An 18,080-nucleotide genomic window follows, 5' to 3' on the forward strand; every position below is an offset into this window, starting at 1 on the left:
TGGTGACAGAGGCCAGCCTAAGTAATTGAAGCTAAACGCACAGCAACCAAATAACCACACTGCCACTGCAGTCGAAACGTGGCTTAGAGCTCACCATGAGGAGATAGGGGAAGAGCAGAGAGGAAGAGTCTGCAAAATGCCTGCCCTACTGAAATACCCCGAATTTATAGAAATAAAATATAAGCTTAAACAGGGAGGGCACTCCACTAGAGAACTTGGGAAGTGAACAAAGGACCCCATCCCAGGAACCGGCCATACCACAGAATGGAATGTATGGTTTAGAGACCTTAATTGCAGAAGGGCTGTAAATCGCCACAGAATGGAATGTATGGTTTAGCAACCTTAATTGCAGAAGGGCTGTAAATCCACAAAAGGCCAATTATGGGCTGCCATCTGTGAAGAACTGACCAGGGTGTCAGAGATGGGCAAACAAGACTAGTGGGAAACAAGGAGATAACACTATTTACTTAGGGAGAGATAATTAACTCATGCCAAGGTTTGAGGAATTTACAACATTGTAGGTCAGGAAGACATCTACTTCCCTGGGTCGGGAGTTTCGTACCCCCTTCCCCCGTCACGAGATAGGGACCCCTCCCAAAAGCTTGTGGTTTTTGTCTTTAAAAGCTGATTGTAACTGAACCTCGGGGCCAATCAGTCTAAAAGCTGACCTAGAGGCCCATCTGCAGATGCCTAATTAAAGCCTCTTGCGTGTTGCATCAATTGGCGTGTGGACTCTTGATTCTTGGGGTGACGAATCCAGCTTGGGAACCCCTCCTCAATTCAGGGTACTCCAACACTACAATCTCCATCCGTGTCTAGCTCATGAATGTCGGTGCAAAGCTGAGGAGCTGTTGTTCCAGGCTGAAAGAAACGAGATATGGGGACTCTGGATGCTGTGCCTGAACTTGAGCAGGACCCTCGGCAATCAAGGGCACCACGGATGCAGGCGATGCGAAGGACACGCCATGCGTCTGTGTAGTCGCTGTGCTTTTCCTTTGTAATGTCCCCCTCGGCTCGCATGTGTACACACCTGGTTTCCAGCTGTTGGCCTTGTTTTGGAAGTCACAGAACCGTTCAGAAGTGGAGCCCAACTTAAGGATGTGGGTCACTGAAGACGACCATGAGATCTTACAGCGCAGCCCCACTTCCTGTTTCCCTTTCCACCACCACGTGAGGAGGTAAAGAGTCCCAGCTGCACACCCCTGTCGCCATACCTTCCTCACCATGCTGACTGTGTCCTCTCAAACGGTGAGCCAAAATAAGCCCTCCTCCCTTAAGCTGGGTCTATCTATGTTAGGTATTTGATCAAAGCAACAAGAAAAACAATGCTACACTATCCCCAGCACCTGTGTATTTGATGTTATTCCCAAGACCTAGGGGTGCGGCTCTATACTATAATGCTGAAGATACATAAGACATCTAGGCTAGCACTGTTTATTCTGAAAGCTTTTCTTTAGGTGACCACTTTTTGATAATGGTGTATATGAGATATACTTCTATTTTTCCATTCTAAGAAAAAGTCTAAGTACAATGAAGAATGACACTTGACACTAGAAATATTTATTTCTTTGGTAAAAATAAAGTCATTAAATATTTAAGCAAGCCAAGATTGAGAATTTGTGATTTTTATATGCAAAGATGCACAACTTCACTCATCATTCAAAAAATATAAATCAGAACCAGAACACAGCAGGTTTTTCTTTTGGGCCACCAACCAGCTCCCAAATCATGACATGGAGACTTATTATTTGTTTTGAATGCTTAGCCTTGCTTAGGCAAGTTTCTGGCTAACTCTTCTAACTTAAATTAACCTGTTTCTCTTTACCTACCTTTTGCCTTGGTGCTTTTTACCTTTTCTTACTTTCTTGCTATTTCTGTAGCTGGTTGGCTGATGGCTGCCTGGCTTTTGGCCCCGGGAATGTCCCTCAATCTCTCCTTCCTCTTCTCTTTTCTCTTGAGCCTAGATTTCTCCTATTTATTCTTCACCTGCCTAGCTATTGGCCATTCAGCTTTTTATTAGATCAATCAGGTGCCTAAAGCAGGCAGGTGAAAAAGAAGCAACACATCTTTTCATAATTAAACAAATGTAGCATAAACAAAAGTGACACACATTTACACAGTTAAAGCAATATTCTGTAGCATAAACAAATGTAACACATCTTTGCCAAGTTAAAATAATATTCCACAGACTGGAGAGATGGCTCAGCAGTTAGGAGGTCCTGAGTTCAATTCCCAGCAACCATATGGTGGCTCAAACCATCTATAGTAAGATCTGGTACCCTCTTCTGGCCTGCAGACATACATGCACTGTACTTAATTAATTAATTAGTCTTTAAGAAAAATAATAATATTCCACAACACCAGAATGAGGAATTGCCCTGCCCCATCATGATGGCTAGGACAGAAACACACATACAACAAGTGCTATGAAACACGTGGAGAAGGTGGACACTGTGCATTGCTGGTGGGAATGCACATAGAGCAACTAGCATGGAAAACTATTTCCAAGCAAATACTCAAAAGTGAAGGCAGCTCTTCAGAGATTTGCTAACCAATGTTCACAGCAGCATCATTCACAACAGCCAAAGGGTGGTCATCCCCCAAGTGTCCATCAGCAATAAAGGGGCAAAAAAAAAAGTACATAGTGGAAAACAAAAAACAACAATGGAGTGCAAGCCAGCCTTTAAAGAGACATTCTGGCACATGCTACAATATAGATGAACCTGAAGCCAGTCACAAAAAAAGAGTAAGTTGGTCATGGTAGCACACTATTTCAATACCAACACTAAGGAGGCAAAGGCAGGCAGATCTCTGTGAGTACAAGGCCAGTCTGGGCCACACAGTGAACTCCAGGTCCACCAGGAATACACAGTGAGATTCTATCTATAAATAATAAATAAACAAATAAACACACTTTAGTCAAATTCCACTAGCTTGAGATACCTGGAATATTCAAATTCATAGAGACTGAAGGTCACTGGTCTTTCAGGGAGGGAAAGTGGGGAGGGTAATCATTTAATGGGTAAATGCTTCCAAAAATGATTGGTGTTGGCATTTGGCAAGCATTCCAGCTGTACTTAATTCCACATAATTATACACTTTAAATGACTAGGATGGTAAATTTTATGTTATCTGTACTTTATCACAATTTTAAAAATTGATTTCAACTGTAAAGTCAAATCTGAATTTGATTTCTAACTCTGCTACCTGTTGAGCTATTGTGATCCTAGACCAATTATTTCATTTTTCTGACCCTCAGAGTTCTTTTTCAGTTTATTAGGTCATGTGTATGAGTGCATGCACATCTATGCACCACACGCATAGTGCCAAGGGAGTATTGAAAAGGGTATTGGATCCCCTGGATTGCGAGGTGCCATGTGGGGGTTCTGGGTGTCAAGCCCAGGTCCTCGGGAAAAGTAGCCAGTACTTTAAACCACTGAGCAATCTCTCCAGCCCCAGATTTCTAGTTAACAAAGCAGTGTGTCAGGTGTGAACTAAATCAAGTTTGGCATGGATTTATAGGACAAGAAGAGGTGTACAGACTTTATCCCAAAGCCTGTGGAAGGCCATTGGAGTTATTTAAGTATGCAGTAGGATAGCACAGACCAAGGCAGAGAAGGGCACAAAAGCTAAGCTTAAGATTCAACGGCATAGAAGATGTCCATACATTTCACATTTCACTTAGCCACGGCCTACCTGCCCACTAACAGAGGCAATTAGCACGTTGGCTTAAGGGCAAGCAAATGAGGAAGGGAGACTACATCTAACACTCAGCTTCTCTGGGTCTCCCTACAGAGAAGTGCCTACCCAACTGAGCCTTAAGCATGAACTCCCAAAAGAATGCTCTCTCCTTCCCTCCCATTTTAAACACGGGGGAGGGCGGCGTTATAAAGTGGCTCCCTTTGCTTCAGCTACTTTCCCAATGCATCCCACTGTGTTCCCCATCTGTCCCGTGCCCTGTGCCAGACCTTCTTTGGACCTTAACATCTGTAACGAGCAGGCCTGAGTCAAAAACAGTTTTGCTCCGGTGGCAAGCTGTGCACGCACCTAGACCACAGCTGCATCTAATTCAGCTACATCGTGTGATCGTGTCCTTACCATCGTCACTTAATGCCCTTTAATTGCCTGTTCCCCCTGCGTTTTCTCTCCACGTGTGAAACCTCAGCTTGTCTGTAAAAACTTAAGGTAATGAGAAGGCATATTGCGTTCCGTAGTCATTGACAGGCACCTACCTGTCTCGATAGCAGCTGGAGAGAACAGTTTCTCGCTGCCTCCGATATTCCTTGTGAACATTCTGTGGGAACTCCGGAAAGCTCTGGAACAGACTTTGCAGCCGAATGTCAACTCCGCTGCGCCCTCAGCTATTCCTGATCTACATGGATTTCAACCATGTTTTACAGCTTAGCTGATTTCTTCTCACACTCGATCCTCTCTGACCGTTAGGCTGCGCAGGCCCCTTACACCAAACTCTTCTCTCTTGGATTAGGTTACACGGGTCATCACTAACCATATATCCAAAGGATTCAACAGGCGTCAGAATTTTTGGCATTTGCCTGCTGATTTTCTCATTGTTGTGGGGGAGTGATGCCTTTTTGCGGCTTCCTATAATAAGAAGAAACATAAATCCATTTAAATGACAACTTTGTCCAGTAACAAATACGTATCCTTAAGCCTGACTGATGACTACTTTGATGGCTACGCAAGAAGCATACTGTTTTAATAACAAATCTTTTCTCTAGCTGTGTCAGTCACTCTTAGGTCTTCCAAAGTCTCCTCACCCTTTATTAAGCTGCACAGGTGGCCTTAGATTGATATCATCTACTATAAAAACCTGGTGGTTTTTATTAGAATTCAAATGGCCTTATCATTTATTCACATTTTCCTTCAGGTCCTTCGGTGATGCTTTACAATTTTATTTATGTATGCCCAACTGCTTCATTTATCCCTAAACATTTGTTTTGTACGAGCTTTTTTTTTTTTTTTTTTTTTTTTTCGAGACAGGGTTTCTCTGTGGCTTTGGAGGCCGTCCTGGAACTCACTCTGTAGACCAGGCTGGCCTCGAACTCACAGAGATCCGCCTGCCTCTGCCTCCCGAGTGCTGGGATTAAAGGCGTGCACCACCAACGCCCGGCTTGTACTAGTTTTTTAAATTGCTGTCTTGTATTTTCTGATGCATGTTGATTTCAAAGGATACGCTCTGGGGCTTACAACCTGATTTTCACACCAATCGTCTTACCGAGCCTCCTTATGAGAAACTGGGAGGGCAGTGTACGGGTGAAGTGCACACATGTGTGCACGTGTATATGGGAGTCGGAAGACAGCCTTGAGTGCTATTCTTCATGCACTCTCCACTTGTATTTCCAGCAGAGTCTCTCTTTGGTGTGGAACTTCACCGAATAGGCAGGCTGGCCTCGAACTCACAGAGATCCGCCTGCCTCTGCCTCCCGAGTGCTGGGATTAAAGGCGTGCACCACCAACGCCCGGCCCAGAGCCTAGCTTTTGACTTGAGAACAGAAGGTCCTCCATTTGCACAGAAAGTATTTACCAACTGAGTCCTCTCTTCAAACCCTTCTAATAGTCCTCACCGACTTTCTTGGGTTTCTAAGTAATATGCAGTAATAATCTCTTCATTTTCAATAAAATCTCTTTGATTATTTAGCCACTTTGAACTCTCAGAAAATACTCAATAATAGTGGACATTGGGCCTTGCCTGACCCTGGTGGGACACACCCAGGAAGTCAGAAAGTGTGATTACACTTGGGGCAGAAACTACCTCAGAGCACCAACCTCAAACAACGTTACCATGAGACTAAAGGAGATCAAGTATGCCGGTGTGCAGATGGCAACCTGTCATCCCCCGGCCTGGGAAGGGAAAGCAGGAAGACCAGGAGTTCGAGGCCCTCTTCAGCTGCATGGAGAGTTTGAGGCCAACCTGGACTTTGATGAACCTTGTCTCAGAAAAATAACAAATAAATAGCAAACTAATAAATAAGATGAAGTTAGTCATGTCATAATTTTGCCTAAGAAGGCAATAGTAAGGTTATTGTGGCACTCACAAAATGCCAAACATCTCTTTATTTTGGTCAAAAGAGTGACTGTTGAACTGGAAAGATGGCTCAGTGCATAAAGGCACTTGCTGCCAAGCCTGACAACCAGAGTTCAGTCCTTCAAACTCATACAGTGGAAGGAAAGCACCAACTCCAGAAAGGTGTCCTCTGTCCCTCACACACACACACACACATACACACACACACACACACACACACACACACACACAGAGAGAGAGAGAGACAGAGACAGAGACAGAGAGAGACAGAGACAGAGACAGAGACAGAGAGACAGAAACAGAGACCATAGCAAGAGAGAGACCATAGCAAGCGTGTGCCCATATACTTAGACACAAAATAAGGAAATAAGTAAACATAATAAAAGTGACTATTCATTCTTTAATGAACAATGCCTATTTTCTGTCGTACCTTATCTGGGAACTGGCAACAATCATCTGTAACACATTTGGTTTGCTAAAGAAGTCACAAAAGGGGTTGAACAGACTGCTCAGCGGTTAAGAGCACTGGCTGTTCTTCCAGAGGACCTGGGTTCAATTCCCAGGGCCCCACATGGCAGCTCACAACTGTTTGTAACTCCAGTTCCAGGAAATCTAAACCCTCACACAGACATACATGCAGGGAAACACCAATGCACAGGAAATAAAAATAAATCATTAAAAATGTTTTTTTTAAAGAGGAAAAGCCACAAAAATCAACCTAGTTTCAGAGACTTCACCCTCTTAACAAGAGCTGCATCATACTCTGAAGAGCATGGATATAGGAGAGAGGTGAGGGAGGCTCTTGGCAAGCAAGGCTTGCATCAGCACCATCAACATCAGCACCATCAACATCAGCACCATCAACATCAGGACTTCTCACCCCGGAGCCCACCATGGACTCTCAGGATTCACCGAGCTGATCCTCAAGGGGGTTAGACATTTTTTCAAATTAACTCCAGAATATGTTCCTCCTCATATACATTAAACAACACTTTAGGGTTCATGTGACACTCTTTCCTTAAATTCTACTTTCTTTGACAGTAATATTGCCATCCCCTACTTTCCAAAGTGAAATTTTTATGATCATTCTTAGGCCATAAGTGAAAAATGATGATTCATTCAAGTCTCTAATGGAGAAATATTTAAAATGTTTTATTTTAGTGCACAAGTATAATTCACCCACCAATATTTCCTCCTTTATCCAATGTACCTACAATATCATAACAGACATATTCTAAATTATACATTTAAAAATTCACAGTAGGCCAGCTTAAGAATATAGCCTAGGGCTGGGATGAAGCTTAATTGATAGAGTGCTTGCCCAGCATGCAAGAAGAAGCCCTGGGCTTACTCCCCAGCACCATATACAGCAAGTGTGGTCACACCGGCTAGAATGCCCGCACAGTAGGTAGAAGCAGGAGGACCAGGAGTTCAAGTGCATCCTTGGCTACATAGTGAGTTCAAGGCCAGTCTGGAATACATGAGACCTTGCCTCAGGAAAAAAATAGAAGGAAAGAAAAGATGCTCATAAAAATATAAACCATGAGGCTGGAGAGATGGCTCAGTGGTTAAGAGCACTGGCTGCTCTTTCAGAGGATCCTGAGTTCTATTCCCAGTACCCACATGGTGACTCACAACCATCTTTAGTGAGATCTGGTGCCCTATTCTGGCATGCAGCACACATGAAGGCAGAACACTGTATATATAATAAATAAATCTTAAAAATATACATACATAGAAAAGCCGGGCGTTGGTGGCGCACGCCTTTAATCCCAGCACTCGGGAGGCAGAGGCAGGCGGATCTCTGTGAGTTCGAGGCCAGCCTGGTCTACAGAGTGAGTTCCGGGACAGCCTCCAAAGCCACAGAGAAACCCTGTCTCGAAAAACAAAAACAAAAAACAAAAAAAACAAAAAATATATATATATACATACATATAAACTATATACTTTACCAAGTTCAGAGACTTGCCCCTAAAAATTTTGATGTCCTCTTAGTGTTACCTCCTCCTGCTTTGGAATCTGTCTGGATGCTCACCTAACCCCAGAAACATTTCCTTTTTAAAAACACATGTGTAGAGCTGGGTGATGGTGGTGCATACCTTTAATCCCAGCACTTGGGAGACAGAGGCAGGTGGATCTCTGTGAGTTTGAAGCCGGCCTGGTCTACAGAGCAAGTTCCAGGACAGGCTCCAAAACTACACAGAGAAACCTGTGTCAAAAAAACAAAACAAAACAAAAACATGTGTAAAAGGGCCTCTTCTAATTAGCTAAAATTGGTAGTGCAACCTCTCTGTTAATTAAGATGAAATGCAGGGAAAACATCTAATTACACTTCAGCATTTACAGAGAAACAGATCCATTTTTATTTTACATTGTCTTCAGAATAGGTTACACATCTTTCTCCTTGGACTTAGAGCCCTGTATAGATTATTGAAACCCAGTCAACTCCGAAGGTCATGTGTATGCCAACCTACATTTCTCTCAGGCCTTGAAGGAGTGGTGTGGTCCTGATGTTCATACTATGAAAATGAATCCCCTTGAGTTTCTACAACTCTTATGGTTCTATATATTTGTGGGTCAATATCTTTACCCTTTTACTCTCATTGCATCTCTTGTTAAAGATTGGTTTTATTTTTTAATTGTGGGCAGTGCCTGTAGAGGCCAGCAGAGGGCGGCGGATCCCCTTGGTGCTGGAGTTGCAGGTGGTTGTGAGCTTCCAGATGTGGACACTTAGGAACTAAATAAGGGTCCTTTGCAAGAGCAGTGTGTGCTCTTAACTACTGAGCCTTCTCTCCAGCCATCATTGTACCTCTTTAAAGAAATGACGGCCCAGTCTTCTGTCCTTCCAAGTTTGTCACAAATAGCACAATCATCACTTTCTATGATTGATTTTAGCCTCTTTTCCTGTCAAAAGTAGACTCCATTGGGCAGTAACTGTATTTATTCTGTGTCCTCAGTAGTAGGCATATAATGTGTGCCCAGAGAATTATGTGAAGCTGAACAAAAGCTGACTAACTTTTAAAAAATCACCTTTTGTTAGCTATCAAGATTATAACTAGGCAAGGTTGCACGTTTATTTAATCCCACCAGTCTGCAGGTAGAGGCAGAGAATACTCAGTGAGTTCCAGGCCAGCATTGTCTACACAGCAAGTGACACCATTACATACTGAGACCCTGTCTCAAAAGAAAAACCGATTGCTACACTTAGGGAGTACACAAAGGGGGGTTGACTGAGAGCATAAAGGGGGCTTTGGGTTGCCGTGACTACTCTGTTCCTTTACCTGGAGGGGGCTATTTGGGCATGTTTGCCAGCCAATCATTACTGACCTTTCTAATGTGCCCCCTCAATGGGATCCACTCGACAGCAAGTTTAAGTCTATCATGACTCTGAAAGTGAAAGAAAGAAATTCAACGTATTTGAAGATTGCATTCAAGGATACTACACTCTGAACATGTAAAGCTAAGCTGAAAGTGGGGTCTTCAACAGTCTTCTACATTAAAAGTTCCCGAGCCAGGACGTTGGTGCACATCTGTAACGCATCCTCGAGAGGTAGGGGGAGGAGGTCACTCATCAAGTCTGAGGTCAGCCTGGACTACCTTCTTAGCAAGTGCCGGATCTTCAGCACACGCACACACGCAGACCCAAGCTTCCTCCTGTTCCTTATCCCGTCCAGATAGCTCCCGGGGCCTGTTTGACGCTGTGCTTTCATCACACAACGTTTAGTTAAGGCGTTCACCTAAGGGGTCAGACCTCCCACGCTGAGAACCATGGAGCTTCCGTGTCAGAGAACACAGAGCGCCCCTGCTCTTCCTGTTCTCCAACATGGAGAGCAGTCATCAGGGCATTTGTTAAAGGAGGAGGTCCCCAGTACTGGCGGGTCTGTCTCGCTTAGTGTGGGAATAGGCTAAGAACTTCCATTCGGAAACAAATCTTTTCCATTTCCTTTTGGAGTCAGAAGATCCCTTAGCGGCCGGAGCCGACCTCAGACTCCCCTGAGCTGGCATTACAGGCATGCAGCTCCATGCCTGGCTCTTCAAGTCATTCAGAAGACTGTCCTCAGAGAACTCTCTGGACTCGGAACCTTGTTTTCTAATGAATGAAAGGGATGGGGGGGAGGCCGCCTACTTGAATGGAATACAAATACCCGAGAACGGAGTAAGGACAGCCTTTCCCTTCTCTGGTGTTACTTCTGTGACTCCATGCTGCTGTGCCTGAAGCTTAGCTTAGCCCACAGAGTCCTAAGGTCTTTTCACACATGAAACAGATTAGCTGGAGAGACCCTAAAACACACCTGTGCACTTGTTAAAAATGCAGACGCAGCCACGACAGAAGCCTGATATAAATCGAAGTGCCGGTATTTACATGCTGTGTGACTCTGAGACAATTACTTGAGTCCTGTGTGCTTCACTCTCTGCTCGTGTAAAGTGGTAAACAATACATTTGCCTCATGGTGTGAGGGACTGCATCTTTTTTGTTTGTTTGTTTTTTGTTTTTCGAGACAGGGTTTCTCTGTGGCTTTGGAGGCTGTCCTGGAACTCGCTCTGTAGACCAGGCTGGCCTCGAACTCACAGAGATCCGCCTGCCTCTGCCTCCCGAGTGCTGGGATTAAAGGTGTGCGCCACCAACGCCCGGGGAAGGACTGCATCTTAATAAAACACTAGCACCGAGCTCGGCAAATAACCAGGTCCCAGTAAGCAGTGGCTATTAATTCATCTTGAGACATGGTACCCCAGCTGTGTTCCTCACCAGAATATTCTCAGACTGGGGTACTACACCACGTGGTCACCTGGAAGGGCTTGCTTGAATGGGGGTACATTTCCAGAACCAGCCTGTCACAAGACCTAGTGGATCACAAGAGCAGTGGGACCCAGAAGTCTACATTAACAAGCAAGGACCCAGGTTCATCCTTTAAAGGATTTATTTCTTTATTAGGTATAAAGTATTCCGCCTGTATGTATGCCTGCAGGCCAAAAGAGGGCATCAGAGCTCATTACAAATGGTTGTGAGCCAATATATGGTTGCTAGAATTGAACTCAGAACCTCTGGAAGAGCAGCCAGTGCTTTTAACCACTGAGCATCTCTCCAGCCCCCAGATTCTTCCTTTATATACAAAAGCATGTGGTACATTCGACTAGGGCTGTAGAGGGAGTGCTTCTTATCAATGAAAAGGTGTACAGGCGGAGTTGAATACTAGTATATGAATAAGAATTAAGTGAGCGCCACCTACTGGTTCACTTTAGGATGTCCAGCTGGAGTTGAGGGAAATGCTCGGTGGTTCACAGCTCTTCCAGAACATCTGAGTTTGTTAACTCCAGCTCCAGGGGACCCAGTGCCTCTGGCCTCTGAGGGCATCAGCACTTGTAAACACAGACACACACACAGAGAGACAGTACTATATATATTCATATTCAGAATGCAAGGCCGGGCCTGTGAGCTGCCTCAGTGGATAAAGGTCACCACCAGGACTGACCTGAGTTTGATCCCTGGGGCCCACATGGAGGTAGGTGAGCACTAACTACTGAAGGTTGTCCCCTGACCTCCATATGTGAACTATTACACACACACCTATCAATCAATCAATCAATCAATAGAAAACAAGGCTGAGGTTGATTCAAATCCTTTCTCCATAATTGATTTTGCCTTGAAAAAAAAAATGGATTGATCCTAAATGTATCCAAACTGCAGAAAAGCAATTTTCTCTTGGTAGTGAATATGAACATGCAATTTCTTCAACTAGAAGAGAACTTTCAAAATAAAAGCATTTCTGTAGTCTGGATTTAGTGTACCTAATAACTCCTGTCATTTCATGTCACTGCCAAAACATTAAAGGAAGATGCCATCCCTCACCCAATCGCCCATGGCAATACTAAAAGGAAAACAGCTAAGTGCCTTAAAACCTTACAGTGAATCACCACAAAGCTCATCCACTTCTGCTACCGATTCTCCTGATCCCCAGGGATAAGGAAATTGGGACAAGTATTTGATTCTTGTCCCAACTCTGCCACCTACAGGACAAGACTAGAAAAGTTGACCATGCCTCCAAAAGCTACTCAAGAAGGTGAAGCTACTTAAACATAGCACTGTTGCTATGTTTAAGATGACTTCCGGTTCTAGTTGCACAGGCCTACACATATGCCTATCACAGAAGATGGACAACACCTTCCAAATAATTATATAAAACTTGTGTCTGGGACTAGCGAGATGGCTCAGCCAGTAAAAGCCTTGCCACAAGCCTGACAAGCAGAGTTCCAGCCTGAGACTCAAACAGTGAAATGAGAGAACGGACCATCCTCTGACCTGCTCCATGGTATACACACACACACACACACACACACACACACACAATAAAGAAATAAATGGAATCATTAAAATTAGGAACTGGAACCAGGTGTGCGAGTGCACACCTTTAATACTGGGCCAGAGAAAGGTGGATCACTGGGTTCGAGGCCAGACTGGTCTACAGAGTGAGTTCCAGGACAGCCAGTGCTACATAGGGAAACCCTGTCTTGAGAAATCAAGTGTGTGCATATGTGTGTGTTGGGACTGGAGTGATGGCTCAGCAGTTAAGAGCACCATTTGTTCTTCCATAGGATCTGGGTTCAATTCCTAGCACCCACAAGATGGCTCACAACCAACTGTTTCAGTTCTAGGGGATCCAATGCCCTCTCCTCACAAGGTACACAGACATACATGCAGGCAACCATACCCATTCTCGTGAAAATAAATACTTTCTTTAAAAATTAAACTGGCAGTTATACAGCAACCCGATGACAAATGATAAAAGACTTTTGTCTTTTAGGTTATTTTAAGAAAATAAAGAGCAGAACACAGACATTGTAGAGTGAGAGTTCTCTGTCATAGAGTATGAACACATGCCGGACATGTGTCTTGGTTTTGGCAGGCATCATCTTGAGTGCCTGTGCTGACTAGTTTTCTGTCAATTGGACACAAGCTAGAATCACCTGGGAAGAGGGAACCTCTGTTGAGAAAACGCTCTCTAAGACTGGCGTGCAGGCAAGCTCGTAAGGCTTTTTCTCTCAGTGACGGAGTGTGACCTGAGACTTGTAAGCTAAAAGAAACTCTTCCCTCCTTACATTGCTTTTAGGCAGGATAGACAGTACCTCAGGCACCAGAGAGGGTCTTTCCTCCAGCTTCACAAGGCTGTGGCCATGAGCCTCTCCGATGCCAAAATCAACCTTTGCTATGGTAACAGATGATTTTCGGGCACCAGCCTCACCCTAAGGCAGACCCACCTACAGAGGGGAGAAAACAAGAGAACTAGAAGAAAGACTGCCCTCATAGGGCCAGAGGTTGACCAACTGAGCAATCCTGTTCTGACTGGATCCTAATATTCCAGGCACTCGATGCCTGGCTAGAAACAATCAACACACACATGCACACACACGCACGCGCGTGCGCACACACACACGCACATGTGCACGCACGCACGCGCGCGCACACACACACGCTTAAAAATAATGAATATTGGCCAGGCATTGGTGGCGCACGCCTTTAATCCCAGTACTCAGGAGGCAGAGGCAAGCAGATCTCTGTGAGTTCGAGACCAGCTAGTTCCAGGACAGCCTCCAAAGCCACAGAGAAACCCTGTCTTGAAAAAAAAAAAAAGTACAGATCTTGGATTGATGGGGCTCAGAGCAGAGACTGTGGAGTGAAGCGGGCCTGGATCTAAACCTTCATGATCTACTAGGTGAACAGCTCAGGGATATCACATAACTGTCCACATCGCAGTTTTTTAAAAAGTAAATAGATTAACAGCAACTACTTCATCGCTTTCCTAAGAGCTCACATGATATGCCAAGAACCGTTGTCATCAGTCTTCCCAGCTGTGGGCTGTGTGGACTGCAATTGAAAAAACAAATCCAGTCTGGTAAGATATGGTCACCTGTGCAACAGTGGCCCCAATGCTATGGGAGTAACCACTTTCTGATTGAATTTAAGGCCTGCTCCAGAAGACAGCACTCATGCCTGGCACCATTAGTCAAGAACCCGTGGTTAGAGAGAGCCTACTACTGCTATTCTGCTAAATGGAAGTAGTATCAAAATGACTCCTAAACACTCACTGTTACCCCTAGAGACTGGTGTGTCACTCAACCCCAGTCAGAGAAGCTGCTTTTTGCAGTACATGGTTATCAGCACAGAGACACAAAACTAGTCAATTTGCAGGCTGAGCACTGAATGGGACCTGTATATCAAACCCCCTCCTCCAAGGCTCATGGATTATCATGGAAGAGGAGGCAAAAAGATTATAGAAGCCAGAGGCAATGGATGACTACAGCAACATGGTGTTCTCTGAATCCAACAAGGCAGTTGCACATATGAACACACAGTGGGTTCTCCACAAGATCAAGTCAGTCAAAATCCCAGCATGGAGAGAGGAAGACGTCAGTAAGCTCCACCCTTAGCTAAAAGCAATTGGCAATTGGTGGCTGCTGGGAGGACGGTCGGGTTTTTGTGGGGGGAGGGGGGTGTACAGCCCTTGAGAGGCTACCCATTTTCCAGTGGATGATCCTACACCCATGCATATACTGGCAACACTAAGTGAATTTATTTTTTGTGTATAGGGGTGTTTTACCTACATGTGTATCTTTGCACCACTTGAATGCCAGGTGCCCACAGAGATCAGAAAAATCAGATGCCATGGAACTAGATGGCTGTGGACTGGCATGTGGGTGCTGGGAATCAAACCTTAACCACTGAGCTATGTCTCCAGCCCCCTGACTCAATGGTTTTAAAAAACAGTTCACACATTACATAATATCTATGTGTGTATGGGGGCCGGGGTTGACAGAGAAGGAATTGGAGGGAGGAATGGGAGGTGGACTTGATCAAAATACATTACATGCATGCTTGAAACTCTCGAAAGATATAAAAACACAGGGTTGGAGAGGTGGCTCAGAGGTTAAGAACGCTGACCTCTTCCAGAGGTCAATTCCCAGCAACTACATGGTGGCTTACAACCATCTGAAGTGAGATCTGGTGCTCTCTTCTGGCAAGTCAGAACACTCTACATACTAAATGAATAAATCTTTAAAAAAATATGTATATATACAAAAATATAACAAAAAGGCTAAGGTTGTGTATCATTTTTAAAATTTTGCATACACTCTGCTGGGCAGTGTCACACACCTTTAATCCCACACTGGGGAAGCACAGGCAGATGGATTTCTGATCTCTGTGGGTTTCAGGCAAGTCAGAGAGACAAAGTGAGACCCCACATCAAAAAAAGGAAAGGAAAGGAAAGACGCCATTACAGTCATCAATGGCATCGATGGAGGAGGATGCACAGCACGTATGTTGAGGTTGGAGACAGTTGGATGGAACCAATCTTTCCTTCTACCACGTAGGTCCTGGGCATCAAACTCAGGTCATCAAACTTGGTGACAAGCACTTTTCATGCTGAGCCATCTCACTGGCCATAAAACAGATTTCTTTTTTTTTTTTTTTTTTTTTTTTGGTTTTTCGAGACAGCGTTTCTCTGTGGCTTTGGAGGCTGTCCTGAAACTAGCTCTTGTAGACCAGGCTGCATAAAACAGATTTCTTCAGGGTTTAATATCATAAGTGTTTCATCCTTATCTCTATTATATATACACCTCTTACAATGGTATGAGTAAAAACTGTCCCCCAAAGGCTCCTGTATTTGAACGCTATTCCCCAGTTGGTGGCACTGGGGAGGCTGTGGAACCTGTAGGAGGTCCAGCCTTCCTGGAGGAAGTACATCACTGGGGAATTGGCTGTGAGAGTTTATAGCTTAGTCCATGTCCTACATTGGCTCTTGCTCCTTCTCCCCTCACCCCCCAACTTTCCCTCCCTGCAGATTAAAATGTGATCAGCCAGCTTCCTGCTCCGGCAGCCGATGTCTCCCATCAACATATGAACTCTAACCCCCTGGACCCATAACCCAAAATAAACCTTCCTTCCTTAAGCTGCTTTTGGTTATGGCATTTGTGGCAGCAATAGAAAAGTAATTACTATAGTTACATACCCCCAGTTACCTAGAAGTCTCTTGGGCAAAAAGGGGTCACAAGTAGAAAAAGCTTTTGAAGTTCTGGTTTAGATAGACTAGGACACCTAGAGCTATACTGCCGGGATCCAAGCCTGTAGAGCTGGGTTCAAATCCCAACCTGTTACAAAGTACCTGGCTTTGGGCAGATGACTTGATTTCAACCTGTCCTTTTAAAATAAAAGTCCTACCTCGGGCCGGGCGTTGATGGCGCACGCCTTTAATCCCAGCACTCGGGAGGCAGAGGCAGGCGAATCTCTGTGAGTTCGAGACCAGCCTGGACTACCAAGCGAGTTCCAGGACAGCCTCCAAAGCCACAGAGAAACCCTGTCTCGAAAAACCAAAAAAAAAAAAAAAAAAAAAAGTCCTACCTCGGAGGGCTGGTGAGTGAACAGCTGCAGGCAAAGATTTACAACAGGGCCTCCCAGGGCAGGTGTTGGCTGTCACTATGGGGCAATCAACAAACGCTTGGAAGCTCCTTCCAGGCCGCACAGTCTTCTGATAAGGGCCCAATCTTGTCTCCACTCCCAGGAGCCTGCTGCCATACCTGGTAGGGACCGGGCGGCACCTCTGTCGGAATGAGGAGATGGCGGTGGAGAATAAGCCTCGGTGTTCCCCTGCCCCCAATTTCTGTGGATCAGCCCTCACGCCAGCGCTGGGCTTGAGCCAAGCTCCTGTGGTCTTGAAAACCTGCCCTGCAGAGCGACCTCCTTCCTCATTACCTCCCTCTGCTCCACCACGTGACCACATCCCATCCTACGCTTGCTGTTTCTCTCAACATCGCTGCCAAAATCCAAGGCAGATATCATCTTGTCTCGGGGCTTTCCCCTCACTATCTCTTCTTCCGGGCGTAGAGTCCTGGTATCTATCACCTGTGCAGAATGTGTGTCACAGCCAATCAGAGTGAATCGCCTTATTACACAGATTTCAGATACCTTCACTGCCCTGAGGGGAAACCCAAGGACGATTTATCTATATACCATATTTTGAAATAAAAATCAATACAATGTCCTAATCATATGAGGAAGTACTAAACTAAAAATTAAATGAGGTCTGACTACAGGGCTCAGTGGGTAGTGGTGCTTGCTGTCAAGCCTGACGGCCTATCGATCCCCAGGTACGTTCCACATGCTGAAAGGAATAGATCGGACTCTTCCACGTTGTCTTTGATTACACACGCACCTGGTGGGGGAGAGGGGCGCGGGTAGTGCTTAATTGACAGACAGCTAAAGTGGGAACCAGAGCGGACACTAGATGGCAGCATTGAGCTCTAGCGTCAGTTTATGGAGGTGTTTGATTTTTGCAATGTTTGCTTGCTTGTTTTAAGCCTTTTTCTACATGTGGAACCCTTCTTGTGAAGGGTCCTGGAATAGAAATAAAAGTATAAATTTGTAAGCCTAAAAGAAGTGGGAGCTGGCATTCATCAGCTTTGTCTTTATCAGCAGCAAGGGACTAACTATTTTTTGGTTTTTCGAGAGAGGATTTCTTTGTATCGACCTGGAAGCTGTCCTGAAACTCGCGCTGTAGACCAGCCTGGCCTCGAACTCACAGAGATCCACCTGCCTCTGCCTCCCGAGTGCTGGGATTAAAGGCGTGCGCCACCATCGACAATGTCTTTTTGCCTTACACCTAGCACCTCTGTCAACAGGCAGGGGTTAACTTTTAACGATAGCCCACTGCCTCTTACAGTCGAAAACTGTCGCGAACCAAGGTTAACTTTTAGTAAATTGTCCCTACTGACTTTTGGCTTTACATTGTTTTGTATCCTTCCCTGCTATGGGAAACCGGTTATGCCAGAAAAGTTGTAAAGTCCTTTACAAATACTATTAGTTGGGAAGTAATTCTGCAAGCCAAAGTAAACACCATTTTAGCAGAAACCTTGTTATCGAAATTTGTAAATCTTTTTTTTTGCTTGTTTGTTTTTCGAGACGGGGTTTCTCTGTTTAGCTTTGGTGCCTATCCTGGCAATCGCTCTTTAGACCAGGCTGGCCTCGAACTCACAGAGAACCGTC

The 18,080-nt window shown here is 44.9% G+C and overlaps 1 long non-coding RNA gene across 3 annotated transcripts; it reads right to left on the reverse strand.

The window, feature by feature from the left end:
• Positions 1 to 684: 684 nt before the first annotated feature.
• LOC121141305 lies at positions 685 to 16,803 on the reverse strand. Of its 3 annotated transcripts, none has more exons than XR_005878181.1 (3): positions 16,616 to 16,803; positions 4,233 to 4,602; positions 685 to 861 (listed from the first exon to the last, which is right to left on the reverse strand). It is a non-coding gene; the product is annotated as an uncharacterized LOC121141305 (long non-coding RNA). The 3 variants fall into 3 exon arrangements; XR_005878182.1 differs by having other exon boundaries at positions 16,440 to 16,803; XR_005878183.1 differs by lacking the exon at positions 16,616 to 16,803 and adding an exon at positions 9,374 to 9,470.
• Between the last annotated feature and the right edge of the window lie 1,277 nt (positions 16,804 to 18,080).

Source organism: Mesocricetus auratus, unplaced genomic scaffold, assembly GCF_017639785.1.
Source record: "Mesocricetus auratus isolate SY011 unplaced genomic scaffold, BCM_Maur_2.0 Super-Scaffold_100007, whole genome shotgun sequence".
NCBI lineage: Eukaryota > Metazoa > Chordata > Mammalia > Rodentia > Cricetidae > Mesocricetus > Mesocricetus auratus.